The 16,837-nt window shown below is 37.4% G+C and overlaps 1 protein-coding gene across 5 annotated transcripts in view; it reads right to left on the reverse strand.

Moving 5' to 3' along the window:
- MAPKAP1 (MAPK associated protein 1) overlaps positions 1-16,837 on the reverse strand; it is a 164,915-nt gene that overhangs the window by 95,709 nt on the left and 52,369 nt on the right. The window lies entirely within an intron of this gene.

The following is a 16,837-nucleotide window of genomic DNA, read 5'->3' on the forward strand; positions in this document are numbered from 1 at the left end:
CTAAAGAACGTATACCTTTCTCTATTAGATGATGTATCTCTTGAAACAGTTACAGTACAGCCATTAATACTCTCCTAAATTATATAGGAAATTTGGTATAATCTTGAGTCTACTGCAAGGACAACTTAATCCTAAAAACAGCTCATAAGTATTTGGATAATGAAAAGCTGTAGAAATATTCAAAGAGAAAATAGTGTGTGTTTTACCCGTCTCATTTTTGGGCTGTATTTTACTACGTTTCATGGTGGAAAATTAAAATAAGAGTCCATAAACATTTCCTAGAGAAAAATATGATCAATTTTTTAAATAATAATTTACTGCATCTTCCTACACAACAGAGTTGTGACTAAATATTATATCACTTTAACACTAGATGTTCTAATGATATAATACACAGATTTTACTGAACCATTACTTAGTGAGTCATAAAAACCTCTTAAAATTAATCTTTCATGCAAATCCAGCTTACTCAAAGTTAGCATTTAATTAGATGGCCTTGGCACAAATGAGCTTACTACTTTATTTGCTCAGTAAGTATAAATTCAAATAATTGATTCACCACTAGCAAACAATATAAAACATTAGACAAAATAGGAACAAATAGAGATCTTTTCCCAAATGCAAAAATTTTTCTGACTCAAACTGTGTAAAAGAAATGTTTTTGTTTTAAGTGACAGCATTATTTCATATCGTACCATATATAAAGCTTGTATCCTGATATGTAACTCATTCCAATAGGTATTTATACAACATACAGAAAAAGTTACAAATATATGCACTGAACAAAGAACAGATCAAGCAGAATTCCAACAAATATATTTTTAAACATAATCAGCAGGGCCAACAGATCAAAGGATCCAAGCTGAAATGTTTAATCAACAAAGACCTTATTTCTCTAAAAGTACAATCCCTTTGTAGGTAGAAGTGAATGAAAGCCACCGTTTTCTACATTATAGATTTCTGGAAAATATTTTTTTAAATAAAAAACAAAAGTAATGAAATAGGATTAAAAAATGTAGCAGAAATCATTTGTTTTAAAAAAGGTAAAATAGCTTTTGGGGGGGGCGGGGAAGAGGATGTGTGTGTCAAAAATAAAGATATGAACTATTAACCCAATAAAATGTTTAAATACTCTCAAATGTTTTTGTATACGCATCTGGCAGAACATACGATGGCATCAAGATATTACTGGCATTTGGTTGAGATGGGAATCATAGTGGCCAGCACAATACAAACAAGGGCTTCGTCCTAAATACATGAGCATTCTTACAAGAGACCAACACAAACCAGGAATAAGAAGTGTGGCTGGGACTTGTGGATTCTGGTGCAGTGAGTAATTTATATTAAAGCAAGGTCCACTACAGTATGTTGGTTAATAATTTGACTAGCCAGTTCTTTTTATTTTATTTACATATTATCTAAAGTCTTGTGAAAATGTCTGCTCATTTTAAATAAGTCAGTTTTGCTCAGAATGTCTCTAGGTTCCAGTGTTCACATGAACACACAGAATAACTGCATTTTCCTCCTAAGATCTTGTGTTCCGCGTGGCATTGTACCACACATGGAAACATCAGAATGGCACTTTTTTCCAACAGGTGGTAATCCCACTATAAATGCATTTTATCATTAAGTGACAAGTGACTAGTTAATTAATTACGATGATGATGATGATGATGCTTTATTTATTTATTTATTTTTTTAATAGTCAGCTACCTGAAGTAGCTGTAAATTCCAAGGAAGTTAAACAGAGTGACTGGACTCTGGTCTGGCAGTTCAAAGAACCGAGTACTAAAATGAACCCTCAACAGTTGCTCCTCTGCCCGACAAACAGACCATCATTTCTCTCACTGCAATGTACACAGAAGGTCTGTAAAATTGCACTAACATTCTCATTTAATTCATCTCATTCACGCTGTCACTGTTCATAAAAATTTAACCCAGTAATTTCCTGCTATACAAAGCATAACAAAGTCTGAATACTTAAATAAAAGGTAAATAACTTATTTTTAATTCTAAATTGTTGACTTCATTTAGCATCTCTGCCTTGTACAGCACCACACTATTTTTCAATTAAAGGTCCAGCTGTTCCAAAGGCTCCACTAGGCAACGACAATGATAAGAAATGTTTTATCTGCATTGCAATGATCACTATCACATCAGCTCCAGGCTGCATTAACATACTCATGTTTTATTCTAGCCCCCCCTCCGAATGTACCAGTTAATTATACAACATCGAGCTGAAAAAACCAACATTCAGAGCTGGACCATTTCCTTACAAGCTGCCACCAGAACTGTTTTTCATATAGACCGTCAGGGAAACAAAGGTACGTTACATGTATAATTATATAATCAAACATTCCAAATTGCTCTCCCCGCTTGGTGTTCACTCCTCTAGTTTAATAAACCTGGGTAAGCTAAAAGCAAGGTATAATCTATAATTCATATAACAGAGGCATATTCCAATCCTATTAATGTGTATTTACTTAAACAATTTACCTTAAATTAAAAAATGTTTATTTAAGTGTTATAAGGAGGATTTCCTGCTATACTTCTCTTCTGTCAAATCCCTTTGGAAGAGGGAAAAACATATATTGGAAGAAAGGAAAAACCAATCCCCAGTTAGAGCACAAGAGGTCTCATTTGCTTTAATACTAATACCAGTTTTTAGGCAAGTCCAGTCCATCTCGTCTCCTGCCATCCCCAAATGGAGTTTCACCAGGAGTGAAATACACTTGCATGCAGCAGGCCTGCACAAGCCCTACACACCACTGAAGTCACACCCAGGGCTTGTACCAGCCTTCCACAAAGGGCTGAATTTCAGTTTAGCTGAGATGGTATTCAACTACCTAGGGATATTATGCCCTGACCTATTCAGTTACAACAGTGCTGCTGGAAAATGGAATGCATATTCCGATTTATCAAAATATGATGGTTATAGCCACAACAAAAATGCATTAGTTAAATGACGCTAATCTCACTGTTTACATACACCAGGAAAGGAATGGTGTACGGTGGAAGAATTATTTGCATTTTACTTGGCAATAAACATTATGATTTAATACTGGGGAATATAGTTATTCTTCGTAATAACAAAGTGCAACAAAAACTTGTAATTAAAAACTACATCATAAACATTATTTGTATATTTAGAAATATACCATGAGATATTTTAATGAACAGATGCTATTCAAAAGATAAATGCTTTTACAAATATTCAATCCTTGAACAGGTCTCAGACTCTAATCCTAGGCTACTGTTGCATAAAGCAGACAGCACAAGTTCCATGAGGACATTAGCCAACCTTAGGTAGAACATTTTAAATACATCACCATGTCACTTTTTAATGTGCCACAATCTATTAACCACATGGCAAACTAACAGGGATTTTTAAAATATGGGTTTTATAGCTTTGTGTTGGTGATTAATTAAATAAATAGCCAGTGTTTCACAAATCATCCCTCTAATTAGTCTAAACCAGACACTTTGCATTCACTGACATTCTTGCCATCTGAAGCTCACAGAAGGGCAGGAGCATTACGACGATGAATCTGTACACTTCTGAACACATCGTCACCATGTCCCTGGCTGGCATTGTACCGCTCAGCCCTGAGGCAGAGGTACAGTCTTCACAGGTGCTGCAGTCAGCTGGAGTTTGACTCCAGCTGCTTGGAAAAGATGTTCTGTTTAATTATTTTCCCTCATCCTGAAGTAAACAATGAGGATAACAAAGAAAAGCAAGTTGACTCTTAAAGGTAACCTAAAGTAGCAAAGACGTACGCTTCCAACAATGAACAAATATTTAAGGTCTAAGTACTAAAAAGGAGCAGTGATGAGCTAACTGATCTTTTTCTGTCAAAAAGCCCCAACGGTTGAGGTTACACACACTTAGATATGGTTCCTTTTTAGGAAGCCTCATTAAAAGGGTTCACAGCTTAATAAAAGAAAGGGTCAATTATTCTTGAAAAAGAAGAAAAATTCATCATCTGTAAAACCTGCCTGAAATCTCATCATTTTTACAATGCATACCTAGACGATCATTTCCCCCCAGAGCTCAATTTAAAATTTTAATAGTTAATCATTTTAAGTTTTAAAACAATTTTTTCCTCTAAGTTATTAATTGGAATCTCCAACCTAGGTAGGTTTTCATATCGAAATATGTTCTGAGGTGCTTAGTGACATTACCACAGCAGGATATTTTCAAATCCTTAAACTAAAAGGCATCAGAGTGGGTATTTAAGAGACCAAGAATGGAATAGCAGCTGGGCTGCTTACAGAGACAGGTCCTTATTTCCTGCGATACCTGTAGCATCGACTCAGTTTGGGGAGAGCTGAAATGGGGTTTGGTGGCCTTGTCCTTTAATCTGGGATTTTGCAGCTCATGGAGAGTGAGAGTGGAAGGGAAAGGAACGACACACACACAAGTTCTACCAAGGCTGGGATACGCAGGCCAAGTCACTTCATCACACTGTCTCTCAATTTGCCTGTCTGTAAAGTGGAGGAATTAACACTGTCCTCCTTCAGAGGGATGGTGTTAGGAATAAACGTGTCTGGCATGTTTGAAAACACTAACTGCTTCTTATTTTAGTTAGCCACAAAGCTGTACATCACACTAGGAAGCAGACCACCAGGTTATTTAATATATATTTGTAGCTTTGGCATCACGAATAAAACTCGTGTCAAGTTACAAAGAGGCGGAGCCTACAACAAATAATCCTGGTAACAATCTGCTGAGGTCCTATCTGGCAATGAGGCTAAATATAAATTTTTCAAACTGAATCTGTACAGTTATGGGTCTGGTAATAAGATCAACAAAGCTTTTTGGCCTAAGCACTGAGGAAGAGAGAGAATCCAGGGCTATTTCTACAATTCACAAGAAAGCAAGTAACACTTTATGGGACACTGAAGATATGTCATTTTCTTCCTTATATAAAAAGATGCATACTTGAGGTCACATGCTGAAGGATCCTTTCTTGATGCTACTTCTTGTCTTCAGATGCTAACTGTGAATAAATTTTTTTGTGCCAGGCTGGATTGAATTAAATCAAAGTGATTTAAATCATAGATTTAAATTAGCTAGCAGGAAACCTTGATTTAAATCATCATTTTAATCATGTTTTGCATTTGTACTTTTTGGTTATTTTCCTAGAGAGAGGTTGATTCTCAGTGGTTGCCAACCATTAAAATAGGTTGATTTGCAACTAAATATAGACGTTACACTAAATTTAGTGCTTCTTTTTGCAAACCTGAAGGATATGCCATATCTCTACACATTTATTTAAGCAATTCTATATCTTAACTTACACATTCAAATTCTTAATTTTTACATTTTTATAATGTTTAAAATGGTGTATGATTCATTTCTTATTTACTAGATAATTTTTTTTCTGATTTAATCTCAAGATCTATTTAGATGGAAATTCAAATAAATTAAAATGCACAAAACCAGCATTTTTTATTTTTAAAATTAAATATAACTTCCTTAAATGTGCTGAACAGATAAGAACAAGTTTATCAAAAATGTTTTGCGCTTATATAAAAAAAATCTATTTGTTTTAAAGGAAGTATTACCTATAGTTAATTAACTGAACTGATTATGTTCAAGATTTTAGAACTAACAGATCCCATCCACTCACTTTCAGTCATAGCTTTTATTCACAGATTGCAAGAAGAAAAAAAACAAGCTTCCTGCTCTTTCAACTCCCAATTGGTTTATTAACATTGCGTGTTCTAATCATGTTATGGAACAAGCTGAATAAGCCGAATGAAGAAAATATTCAGTCTGCACCTGCAAAAGAAGCTACTGCTGTGAAAATCTGGTTTAGCACTTCAACAAACTTTGGCTCCAAGTGCTTAGCCATTGACTTCCACCAGTTCTTTTTTCTTTAAAAAACTTTTCATCAAACATTACTGCTTAATATTATTTTGTATTCAATTTAAATGATTTCATATATTATAATACGCTTAGGCTTTAACATAAGTTGTCAATTTCAAATTTAATTTTAATTTGTTTCAAAAAATTAAACCTGCATTTATGTTAAATTACAAAAATGGGATTTAAATAAAAACATCTAACTTTATTTAGTCATTGATTTTTATCCACCCTGCTTCGCACTGTTAAATAGGACTATCTACCACTCTCCCCTCCCTCCCCCAACCTCCATAAATAAGGACTTAAGTTTAGAGAGTATGGAGACAAGTAAGAAGACCGGAGGACACCAAAATACCCTGTCTGGCAATAAAACACTGTTTCCGGACTGACAAAAGAGTAACTAATTAAGAGAATCAGCATGCAGAAAAAAGGATAAGAAGATTTGCAACACAAGATTTAGTTCTAGAGATTTTTCCAGGACTTTCACAACTTTCCTTGAATCTGCAACAGAGTTTTTAATTCAAGAATGTATCCTTCCCAAAATCTGACTGCTTAATTAAGATACAAGAGTAGCTTAACAAATTTCCCACAGCTTACTCTATTCAGTCTTTCACTAGTAGCTTGAACCATCTTGAAATCCGAGACTGGAGTTTTATCAGTCTGCTGTTGCAGGTGCCAATACTGTGTTTTTTGCCAAACTGAAGTATTGTCAACCATTCTTACTACTGTTGGGTCCAGAAAGTTACACATGCAGCTTTCATTAACTGCCTTGGGAGAACTGCCCAGCATTGTATTCACCAGATAGAACGTGTACCATAGATTATTACTAATATTATAGTATTAATGCCTTTATTTCAAATGTTTAGGGAATACACTACCACCACAAGCAAGCAAGATATATTTACTGCCTACTTTATGTGTACATTTTACATAGCATAATATACACTCTCAAAATAAACATACCACCATAATTCCTGCATTGTTGTTGAGATGAAAGAAAACTGAGGGCCTGGCTATGTTTGGTCGTTAAAATTCTCATGGCATTTTTCAGAAGACCAAGATGTTCATTCCAATATTTTGGCTTAAATCCTTCTCTGATAATTACATTCTAATGCCATACATTTCCTCTACACTTTCAAATGGATTTGGGATAAGTTTTTACTTCCTACTCTTAATTGTTAAGTATTTTGCTCCAAAGAGGTGGTTGCATGTTAGTGTAAAAGAGATACCTGTATGGAGTCTGTAAAGTGCTTTGGGATGAAAGATGAAAGGCACGACTATTGCTGAGCTAAAGGAGGGCTGGATTATCTGGGAATGACAGTAAAATCACTTCAAGCTGAAAGCCATTTGGACTAATTTAATTACAAGAAAGCTACCTTGCATGTGGCAGAAACTTTATTTCAGAATTACAGCTTACTGCACTTTGGGGGAAGAAGTCTGAGACTGGATATATAAAGGTTTGTTTACTCTTATTTTCCCTCCCCCCCGCAGCCCAACTAAGTGCTGGAATACTATTAGTATTTTTCATCCTTCATAACTTGTAAGTTTAAATGAACTTTCTCTACAACAGCAATTGCTCCTGTTATCACCAATTGTCATCTAGTTGGTGGATGCAGTGTAACTGTAGCCAAATCTGTCCCAGGATATTAGAGACACATGGTGGGGGAGGTGATATCTTTTATTGGACCAGCATCTGTTGGTGAGAGAGACCAGCTTAACAAATGTTGGTCCAATAAAAGACATGGCTTCACCACCTTGTCTAACTAGTTTGTGTGTCAACGAAAGATTAGCACCAATACTGCAACACAAGTATGGAGTTTGAAATACAAAAACTTCCTAAAGTTAAACACCATCACACTTAAAATATTGTCTGCTAGGCCATTTCAGAAGTGTTTTGTCAATGAGAGGGTTAAAAAACCACTTTATTTTTTCAGCAGACAATTCTAAAAAGACACAACATTCTGAAATGCCAGGAATGTAAAAAGGGGCTTTAAAGAGTTTGTGTTTCAACAGCAGCATTAAGTGTTTTTCAACAAAAAGATTCCCCTAGACTTAAGCCAGTGTTCCTACTAACAGGAGTAGAAAGGTTTTGGATAAACTCATGATAGCCACTAGATGCTAAAGCTGGCGGCAACGTTTAATAGTTTTGTCTAAACTGTAGTATATTGTATGTTTTCTGTTTATTCTTAAAAAAAACTGTACTCCAGTATTTCCCTGGAGTTTTCTTCTTGCCAGTTACAGCAAAGGTACCATACTAAACCCAAATAAGTTGGCTTAACCTTCAAGTAAATTGGTATTTCCAAAGACGATTAAGACAAATATTCCATATACCCCCTCGGAATTTGTGCTAACAAGAGAAATACAGACAGACAAGACAATCTTCTCTCTGTTTCAGGCATGCAAATGAACACATGCTGTATGCACTGGAAGGCAGAGTAAAACACTTTTAATGGGGGCAAACTTCATAACTAGGACATCAAAGCCAGGTGGGGTGCAGAGTCATCCTTAAATTAAAAGGCAAATGGGGCTGACTGTCTTTGAACACATCACATTAATACTACCTGAGGTTATTTATCAGCTGTTTTTGAAAGAAAGAGGGATACTGCAAATTATACAAATATTGAATTTTATTATAGTTACTTTTGAATGTTATTAACATAGTTGGGTGGTATGTACTTTTTTCATTCAAGTGGGTGATGAAGGCCTGAACTAAAGTGGCTAAGTTATTCTTGTTTCAAACAATTTGTTCAGAAACAGCCAAGTTAAAGATCCTGAAAACATCAGCTTTAATGCAAACAAGAACAGACTCTCTATTGCAACTGCATTTAAGCAAAATAGTTCTTTACTGGATGGTCCCAAGATCTCAGTTGTTATGGCCCCTAAACCTGGAGTCACAACTTAAAAACTTGCATTTCAAGCACAAAGAGCTGGATAAACATGTGGCCTAAAATGTTCCGCATAACAAACGAAAAGGACATTGAGATAAATAAAATGGATTAAATTTTCCTGTAACATACTGGACATAAAAGCTTCAAGCCTATTGCAAATGAGATATTTTAATACCTTTGCTAATAAAACATAAGAATGTTAACTTGTGAACATACTTTTCATTTGGAGCAAAATGTATAATTAAGTGAAAGACAATTATTAGGCACAAGATGAAAATCAATTAAACAAAGTAAAATGTAATATGACTCAACCAAGAAATTAGACTGTCTTATAAAATGTATTTTAAAAATTTTATTCTAATTAAACTAGTTATAATGAAATGACCATTGCTTTGGAAATACTTTTTAACATCATCAGATACATCCCCAAACTGTACAATCATTAAAATTATTTTCTACTCTTCATTATAATTGGCCTTTTTTCCTTTCTTCTCAACAGTTCTGATAATGTTTCATAGTAAGAAGTGCAGGCTTCGCACATTTTGAAAGAAATGAGCATTTTTCTGAAATGTTCTGAAAACCTCTGGTTATTTATAGGGCTAGTTCAGAGGCATTTAATGAGCTCCTGCCTTCTATTCACAATAGTCTTTATTTCAAGACATTATTTGAAATTCACCCATTCAAGGAAAATTATTATTTATTCCAACACAACAAATGCCAGTAACTTAGACTTAAGGTTGTTGAAGTGCACTTCCTACCAACACAATCAGTCAGAATCAAGGAAATCACTGGATAAGGAAACAGTAACATCCACCCAAACCTCAATTCACGCCTTAACACCCAACAACACGATATCCAAACACATCCACATACTTTTCACCTCTATAGCAAAAACCTTTTACTTCCACCAAACTAAGTAAGTTTGTCGGCGTGTTAATGCTGCCTTAACTGGTGATTTGATTTGTAGGGATTATATCCAGTGTAAAGCAACCTTGAAGCTAAGTAAACATTTTTTGGATGGTGAATTTCCTTTTAAAAGAGAGAAACTTCATCAGGACTGGCATGTAAGGTCTATAGGAGGACTACCTGGTACCCAATGACCAAGTACCCTCCTTGGCTCCTCACATAAATCCCCAGCTATCCCTTCACCCTATATCTGTATCACCTTGTCCTCCACAAACAATCCTCCATGGACTTTCTGCAGAAGAAAAAGGATGAAATAAGTTATAGAAACTGAAACTGACTGCTCCCCTTTCAAGAAACAGACACTGTTAGTCTAACGGGGAAAACAATTGAAGACAGTTGGCAGTTTTTCAAAGAGACATTATTAAGGGCACAAGATCAAACTATCCTGCATAGGAAAGATGGGAAGTATGGAAAGAGACCACCCTGACTTAACCAGGAGATCTTCAATGATCTAAAACTCAAGAGTCTTACAAAAAGTGGAAACTCGGTCAAATTACAAAGGGATGAATATAAACATATAACACAAGAAAGTAGGGGCAAGATTAGAAAAGCCAAGGCACAAAACGAGATCAAACTAGCTAGGGACATAAAAGGAAACAAGAAAACATTCTACAAATACATTAGAAGGAAGAGGAAGACCAAGGGCAGTGTAGGCCCATTACTCAATGAGGGGGGAAGACAATAACAGAAAATGTGGAAATGGCAGAGGTGCTTAATGACTTCTTTGTTTCAGTTTTCACCAAGAAGGTTGGTGGCGATTGGACGTCTAACATAGTCAATACCAGTGACAATGAGGTAGGAGCAGAATCTAAAATAGGGATTGAACAAGTCAAAAATTACTTAGACAAGTCAGATGTCTTCAAATCACCAGGGCCTGATGAAATGCATCCTAGAATACTCAAGAAGCTCACTGAGGAGATATCTGAGCCATTAGCAATTATCTTTGAAAAGTCATGGAAGACGAGAGACATTTCAGAAGACTGGAAAAGGGCAAATATATAGTGCCCATCTATAAAAAGGGAAATAAGGACAACCCGGGGAATTATAGACCAGTGATCTTAACTTCTGTACCTGGAAAGATAATGGAGCAAATAATTAAGCAATCAATTTGCAAACACCCGGAAGATAATAAGGTGATAATTCACAGCAGAGTGGAATTGTCATGAACAAATTGTGTCAAACCAAGCTGATAGCTTTCTTTGACAGGGTAACAAGCCTTACGGATAGGGGGGAAACAGGTGATGTGGTATATCTTGACTTTAGTAAGGCTTTTGATACTGTCTCGCATGACCTTCTCATAAACAAACAAGGGAAATACAACCTAGATGGAGCTACTATAAAGTGGGTGCATAACTAATTGGAAAATCATCCCCAGAGAGTAGCTATCAGTGGCTCTCAGTCATGCTGGAAGGGCATAAGGAGTGGGCTCCCTCAGGGATCGGTTCTGTTCAATATCTTCATCAATGATTTAGATAATGGCATAGAGAGTACACTTATAAAGTTTGTGGATGATACCAAGCTGGGAGGGGTCGCAAGTGCTTTGGAGGACAGGATTAACATTCAAAATGATCTGGACAAACTGTCTTAAGTATATAGGATGAAATTCAATAAGGACAAATGCAAATTACTCCACTTAGGAAGTAACAATCAGTTACACACATACAAAATTGGACATGACTGCCTAGGAAGGAGTACTGCAGAAAGGGATCTGGGAGTCAAAGTGGATCACAAGCTAAATATGAGTCAACAGTGTAATGCTGTTGCAAAAAAAGCAAACATCATTCTCGAATGTATTAGCAGGAGTATTGTAAGCAGGACATGAGAAGTAATTCTTCCGCTCTACTCCACACTGATTAGGCCTCAAATGGAATATTATGTCCAGTTCTGGGCACCACATTTCAGGAAAGATGTGGACAAACAGGAGAATGACCAGAGAAGAGCAATAAAAACGATTAAAGGTCTAGAAAACGACTTATGAGGGAAGGTTGAAAAAACTGGGTTTGTTTAGTCTGAAGAGGGGACACGATAACAGTTTTCAAGTACATAAAAGGTTATTACAAGAAGGAGGGAGATAAATTGTTCTTCTTAACCTCTGAGGATAGGACAGAAGCAATGGCCTTAAATTGCAGCAAGGACAGTTTAGGTTGAACATTAGGAAAAACTTCCCAACTGTCAGAGTGGTTAAGCACTGGAATAAATTGCCTAGGGAATTTGTGAAATCTCCACCATTGGGGATTTTTAGGAGCAGGTTGGACAAACACCTGTCAGGGATGGTAAAGATAATACTTAGACCTGTCTTGAGTGCAGAGGACTGGACTAGATGACCTCTTGAGGTCCCTCCAGTTCTATGATTAGTTTTAACAGAACAGTTTTAGAGCTTCTTCATCCCTCCACCCCCACAAATATGGCTTTTAAAAATAACTTTGCATGAGATCATATTAAGATACACAGAAGCAAGTGAATCTCATATCTATGTATAGTCTTGCTATTATGTTATGGGGATATGAAGAAGGTGACACAAGCAGGGCCAAGTATCACAAGGAGTTTTTAAATCTTTCAAATGGAATCAATATTGACACTTGTTTACTATTTCTTTAGAATATTTAAAATGGAACATGAAGAAACATCATGATCATTCCAGTGGTAAAATGGGTCATTTTGAAGAGATTTAAATCTCTGTAAAAGGAAGAGTTCAATGAAACCTCAACTATTGAGTTACTATTCACTCCTCCATAATAATTTCTCAAGGCCCAAAAGCATGCCAAACGCTAACACAAACTATTATTGTTGTTCCTTCCTGATAATACAAAATGTAATTTTAAAGCTATTAATACCTTTTAATCTTTCCAGCTATGTTTCATGGCTAGCCATCTTCTCAAATCAAACTGGAACAGAGGCTATGCAACTTGACGTTGCCCTACCATGCTGATCACAAACTAGAGGAGATACAGCAAAGTCAGAATTACACAGTTGTTTTTAAGATGTCTTGCAACACTGCTGTCAATGTATCATCCTGCATGAATGACAATGCTTTCTGCAAGATGCTCGTAGTACCTCATCTGAACCTATCCAATTGTAGTGCAAGTTAACCAACAAATCCCGGGGTGTTGTCATCCAAGTACAGTGAAATTGCTTACTTTTGTACTTTTTTTAGGGGTGTCTCCTAAAAAGCAAACCAGCCTCCTGGCTAACAAACAGGGGAGACAAACACTTAAGCATTTATAAGAGCTGCATAGGGCATCTTGCAGGTTTTCACTCTGACATAGGCTCGGTAGTTTTTCTTGAATCAGACCTTCTGGAGAGATGGACTGCTCAGTCTGGCAACTCTCCCATAAGAGTGCACTCAAAAGCTTGTGGAAAAGTGAGATGTTTCAATGAGCCACACTGGAATTGGCTGCTGCAGCCATCGTAAAGAATGGTATGCCTGGAATTTATCAAGTAGTAACAGCATCGGACAAAATTAATTAGCTGACACTGCGATGTCACTCACAGACGTTTCTCTTGGAAGTAACGAAATCATGGACACTCCCGCACTCAACACACCCAAAGGGGGTTTGAGACTAGGAAAGGGGTGCCCCTGGACAGTTTAATGGACAGAGTACTCAATATCCATTTATCACTTGACAGGAAAAATATATTAACTGCCTGGCACCCTGCCTAAATTCCACAATGCTAAACTATTCATCCACCTTTAGGCAAATAATAGTGTGTTTGAATGTGATTTTCAGATGTAATCTGAGGGAGGTAATAATAGGTTTTAAAAAGAAAAAATTAAGTGACATTGCACAAAATAACTTTTTTCAGGGGATTCAGGGACATAGAAAGAAGCAAGAAGAGTGCATAATATACTAGAACTACTTCAGCTCGGCAGAATAAGGTGGCAAAACCTCCTTGAAAACCTCCCCAGCCTCTGTTTGTCAGAGGGTGGAGATGGATGGCAGGAGAGAGATCACTTGATCATTACTTGTTAGGTTCACTCCCTCTGGGGCACCTGCCAATGGCCACTGTCAGCAGATAGGATACTGGGCTGGATGGACCTTTTGTCTGACCCAGTATGACCGTTCTTATGTTATGTTCTTGAATCACACTCAAGAAAGCGGATGCCTTCCCTTCCTCAGTTGTTAATATTAACATAAAACAAGAGGGCTGTTCACTTTGTTGCTTCTGTAGGCTAAGCCCATTGCACACACCAGGGGCTCTTTGCATCACTCCATGCCCTCTCCCCACAAGCTCCCTGTGTACCACCTTCCCATCCCTTTATTTCAAGGAATACCTGTAAGCCTTCCCCTCCCCCCCACCCCTGTGCGCACTATTCACCCTCACCATTCTGACTTATTTTCTTCCTGTCTGGGGAATAAGGCATGAAAGGGAACATGAAGCCAGAGGTGGAATGAGTGAAAGGGAGGGAAGAGATGAAGGAACGCACTGCTGAAAAAGAGTGCAGAGACATAGGTCAAGACACCACCTGTCCTTCCAAGGCCATGAAATTCCAAAGTGCACTGAATAAAATGGCAGCTCTCAGCTGGTAATTCTTTACCAACATACTGTTAGGGTTTCTCCCTGAAGTACCTTTTATTAAGCAGTAAGACAGACACACTGAGTATCTTGGGTTGGATTCTCATTCAGTCCAAGCCAGATTTTCTAAGAGTACTGAACTCAGAGGCAAGCTCAGATATTTTAATATGCATGGACTATGCAACAAACTTTTCCCTCCTTTTGTGGAGATCAAATATAATCTAATTTTAAGGGCAAAGTCTAGTTCCAAATAAACTGAACAGTGATCCCTCTTGAAACATTCAGCAGCATCTCTTGTAACAGATATGCGACTATTTTTATAGCCTTGTAACACCTTAGGTTATTGTGCCAAATCATTCTATTTCTTTGCAGGGCAAATACGGAGAAGAGTAAAGGTAATTACGTACTCATAGTCAGTGTAGCAAATCAGTTAAATTAAACCTGTATTTCACCTAAGTTGTACAGGGTGCAAATAACAACTAACTTTTCTAATTTCATACTCTAGTACTCCCAAGTAAATAAAAGGGGGGAAAAAAAGTAAAGTTTTTCTCTCTACAAATAGAAACTGTCACTTACTAGGCTGTGATCTTTTCAGCTCATGCATCCTAAATGCATGCAGAGATATTATATGCACTTTCTATTTAGCAATTTAATTATATCTTTGCAGTCAGAGAGTGGCAATGGTTTGCAGTAATAATCAGGTGAAAGCATTCTCACATTAATATGCTGGAATCCGATGTGTTAATTTGATGCAACTTTGCGTTGACAATATGTGATTAATTTGTTCTAAGGCTAGCTATGCTCCCAGCTCTGACAGCTTAAAATGCTGGGTTTCTTTATCCATATCGCTATTTGACACGCCTTAGCCCACTGCTTCGCTAGGACCACTGTTAATTTGTAATGAACTGGCTTTTCAGGAGGCCCCTTCATTTTTAATTCTGTCAGTGTCACCTCCTTGAGGAAAATTACAAGTTTCCTTAGGTGTGATTACTGCCAAGTGCTGCTGATAAGAGGTTTGAGAAAACAGGGCTTTATAAAGTAGTCAGTATTTAATCTGCTGAAACAGATTTATGGCCTCTAGACAGATAAATATAATAGAAAGTTCTCTCATTTAAAAATCATTTTCAAGTTCTCCTTTACCTCCAACCTCAAAGTAAAAATACCTAGACGGTCTGGTTTTAAAATAAATTTGTTTAGGGAGAAAAAGAGGGATTATAAATATTCACAAATGTAACAAGTGCCAGTAATAACAGACATCCAATTAAACCTGTGTCCAATTTAAACCAGGGAAAGACACATATAATTACTGTAATGAGATAAAAAATAATTCAACCAAATCACCAAGGACCCAATCTTGTGATGATGTCCACTGAAATCAATGGTCATTACACATTGGAAGGTTTGTCGTACCAGGCCCTAATACTTTACTCAGCAACGCACTTGGGGGGAGGCGGTTATTGCCACCCCGGCATGACAGTGTATCCGAAGGTAGTGGCCTCATGTGCTCCGTGCAATCCATACACGTTAGTACCTTCTAATGTGTTTTACTCTTAGCCAGGATACCTGAATTATTCTCTACTTATTCTGAAAAGTGCCTGTGAGGATGGTACAACTAAGTTGAGGATAAATGAGGTCTCCTAACTTTAAAAATGCTGGTAGGACAATGTTACACTCAAGTCAAATGAAAATGATGCCTGAAAATAACCATGACATTACTCTCTGGATGATGTTACCACCGGCAGCATGCAGCAGTTTGAATTCTGCCTGCTAGAGCTGAGAATTACATCTACAACCGTGTACCAAACTCAAACCAATCTAGGCCTTTGGGAACCTTCAAGCAGAGAAAGGCATGAATAGTAACTACCCATTAGCACTAAATGGGTGGCCAGTGGGAGATGCTGATATTCATTTTATTTAAACCCATTAAAACACATTCAATCTATCTTAGGGTTTTATACCGCCACCCATCACTGGAACATCTGAACATCTTCTATGCATAAATCAACAATAGTGGAGTCTTAGGCTACATCTATACTTACCGTCCGGGTCGGCGGCTAGCGTTCGACTTCTCGGAGTTCGATATATCGCGTCTAGATTAGACGCGATATATCGAACTCCGAACGCACTCCCGTCAACTCCGGAACTCCACCACCGCGAACGGCGGTGGCGGAGTCGACGGGGGAGCCGCGGACTTCGATCCCGCGGCGTCTGGACGGGTGAGTACTTCGAACTAAGGTAGTTCGAGTTCAGCTACGCTATTCGCGTAGCTGAACTTGCGTACCTTAGTTTGACGACCCCTCCCCCCCCTTAGTGTAGACCAGGCCTTAGTTGGCTTCTTAGAGTGTAGCATGTAAATGAACTATCAAGTGGTGCACAATCTAGTCGATGTGGCCATATGTTCCTGTGTCTTATTTCCACCCCCTCTTCAGATTTCGTCACACCCAGTTCTTACACCTTCTCAAAATGTAAGGTCCCTGGGAAAGGGACCATGCCTTCGTGTGTGTTTGTACAGCGCCAAACAATGGGGCCCTAATCCGGGCCTGTAAACATTGCCCATGACACAAATAAATTACTACTACTACTACTGGTGGTGAGATGA

The sequence above is a fragment of the Mauremys reevesii genome, linkage group 19, assembly GCF_016161935.1.
Source record: "Mauremys reevesii isolate NIE-2019 linkage group 19, ASM1616193v1, whole genome shotgun sequence".
Lineage (NCBI taxonomy): Eukaryota > Metazoa > Chordata > Testudines > Geoemydidae > Mauremys > Mauremys reevesii.